We start from the raw sequence: 3,076 nt of genomic DNA on the forward strand, positions 1-3,076 counted from the left end.
CTGATTCTATTAAAACCCCCTTACTCCACAGGGGGCTTGACCTTTTTCTGAAATACCAAGTGTGTCTGCTTTGGAAATCACAAACTTCTCCTCCTCTAAAGAGCTTGTAAATCTGTTTTCAATATTGGGTGATTACAGGCTGTGCAGAGAGCTTGAAAGTAAGCAGCCACTTCTGGTAGCAGTGCTGGAGCTGGGCTGCCTGAGCTGAGCTGCAATGCTCATTTTTCACCCCAGTGTGTGTTTAGCGTAAAGCCACTGACGCCAGCAGATTCACCCTGGATTAGTGGTCGAGTGACTGGCCAGGCTCTGGTTGCAGGACAGTTTACCTTCTCTTATCAGGACCCTGGAATCCAGTTTTTGTTTTTGTACAACCACTTGCTCAATTGTAAACCCAGCAATCTCACTGCAACTGGATGCTGCCCTAGAGGGCAAAGCCTGGGGAAAGAGCAAGCTTTTTCCTTAGTATGATGGATTCATCTGCACCTTCTCTTGCTGCTGTCACGGCTGTTAAAATGAGGTACAAACAGGGACAATGAATCACTGGACTGCCCGTGTGGGATGAGATGTGCCTGTTAGCTACTGGTCAGTGGGGTTCCACAGTGAATAAATTAAAGCAAAATTTGAAAAGGAGGGAGATAAGAAGATTATCTCCCAAGGAAAAAAAGATCTGTGCTCAAAAAAAGACATCCAAAATAAGGCACCAGTGGAGTGAATAGAAGAAGAAGGTCTCTGAAGGAGGCAAAGTTGTCTTTATTTCTTTTTTCAGATGCTTTGCCATATGGAGATGAATGGAAGCAAGTTTGCTTTGTTCCAGTGGCTGATCGCTTTGCAGGAAAAAAAATTTCTTTTGTTTTGGTTCTAGGAGTTACTTGGGGAAATGATATTTTGGATCCATATTTGTATTTTATTTCTGGAAAAAAATGTTGCAGAGAGGTGCTGTAAAATTACGGTTATCTCTTGGGAGGGGCCTGGTGTCTCCAACATCATGAATTCTGGCTCCCTTTAAATAAACAACCAACCTCATTCTCTTTGTTTCACCTCTAACCCTCGTCTGCAGCCTTTACAGTCCCGGGGGGTGAATCCTGAAGTAAAACAAACTGCGGGGGAAGGAAGCCAGGAGGGAGCCGCAGTGCCTGCAGATTAACAGCGCCTTCTGCTCTCCAGCCAGCCTTAACAAAAGGATTCAATCCTGAACTGACCTTCAGGAAAGGGGAAAAGAAAACAAAAACCACCTTGACTTGAACTTTCAAGGTTGTAGGAGTTTAATGCTCAGTTTGATGTCTCCTAAAGGGAGCGGGGAGTTAGAAATGCCGAACACCTGTCTCACAAACCCAAATCCTAACAAGTTATCAGGAAATCTGAACCCCAAATGAAATGGCTTTGAATTATTTACGATTTACTCGCTGCTGTTTCCAAGTCATCCTTTGTTGCCAAAAGGGCCTAAAAATGCGCTTTTTCTTCCACAGTGTGATTCTCTGCAAATACGTAACATCAGGTTAAGCAAAAAGTGAGTTATGTTGAAACATCATTATTTAGATACAACTTTTCATGGAGTATTTTCCCCTGGAAGAAGGTGCTGCCCCACAGCCCAGGCCCGCTCTCTTCCCTGTAGGCAGGAGAGAAGAGAACAAGCCAGCCCTGACTTCATAAAAAAAAAGACACTGGCATGAATTTAGGGGGTGACTTTTTTTTTAAAGACGCTTTTATTAAAGATGGGATGTTAAATTATTTTTCTAGTTATCACACTATTATAATACAACAATGGCCGAGTTGGGAAGAACTAGTGAAATGTATTTTTTGCCTCCCTTGTCCATCAGCTGCATTTAAAAAATCCTGACTTGAGACAGCTTGTTAAGAACGGAGCCTCTTCTTTAGTTGATTTTTTACCTATTATACCTATAAACTTTCAGGAGAGTGTCTGTGGAGCAGCATGGGGGTGAGTGCTTGCTTTTCTTTAAATTACATTTTCATTTTTTAAAAGGAGGGCAACTAAAAAAAGATAAAAGCAGCATCACGATAAACTTTTAACGTCATCTACCACAGAGGCTCTGGACAGCAGAGGTCCATCAGCACAGCGGTGCTGGTGTGGGCAGCTGCCATGTGCCAGGCTGGTCTCTGCTTCTGGGATTATTTCACCATAAGGTAAATCCCCTTCCCGCCACCCGTGAGCAAAATATTGGCACAGAAAATCTCCTCCTGGCACTTGTCTGTGACAGTGTGGACCGGGGGTCCTGGCCAGGCAGGACAGTGGGAATGCTTGTATTTGTGTGCAAATCAGGGCTTGTGTCAAGCAGGGTGCTTTGAAATGCTCAATTTGTTTAGTTCTGGCTGTGAAGTAGCTATTTCATCAGTGGAAGAAGATTTATTAACCAATTTTTTATGGCTCTCAACAATGGCTGAGCTCCAGCAGGGTCCCCAGCACTCTTATGAAGTGCAGTGGGTTCCAGGGGCAGAGGAGTTTTGTGTTGCTCTGGTATGTTAACCCGCTGAACTAAGGTCTCTCTCCTGCAAACCCGTAAGGATGTGCATCATTCACTCCACTCACGGGGCTGGCAGGCTTTTGCTGAGCGCTGCGCTGGGCACCTGCAACCGCAGCAGGCCGGTGCTGGAGGGCTGCAGCCGGCTTGGGGGGTCCCTCCTGCCACGGCATTTGCCGTGTTAAGGCCTGGAGATGGGCAGTTGAAAGTTAATGCTGCAAAGCCAGCGTTCAGTGGTGCTGCCGGTGGCCATTGCCATCCGGTTGGTGTTTCCCCCACAGCGCTGGCCCATCTGTGCTGGCTGGTGGTTGCAATGGAGGAGCAAAGGCCCATGCGGACACGATTCGGGGTGCATGGGTGTGTGCTTGTCAGAGACAGCCTCTGACCGGGTCAGGACCCTCCGCCTGGGCTGCAGCCGGTACCTCCCACAGGCGGGAGCGGGGAGCAGCCTGGCAGTGCAGAGGAGAGGAGGGCTGCGCTCAGGGGCTGCTGGGCTGGCTTCGCTGCACGGTGAGACCGTGTTCACGAAGGCCCACGATTTAAAGATTTTGAAGTCATACCTTGTTGAGTTCCCCCAACCCAAAGCAATGCCCCCCATC

Source organism: Buceros rhinoceros, unplaced genomic scaffold, assembly GCF_000710305.1.
Source record: "Buceros rhinoceros silvestris isolate BGI_N320 unplaced genomic scaffold, ASM71030v1 scaffold6667, whole genome shotgun sequence".
NCBI classification, from domain to species: Eukaryota; Metazoa; Chordata; class Aves; order Bucerotiformes; family Bucerotidae; genus Buceros; species Buceros rhinoceros.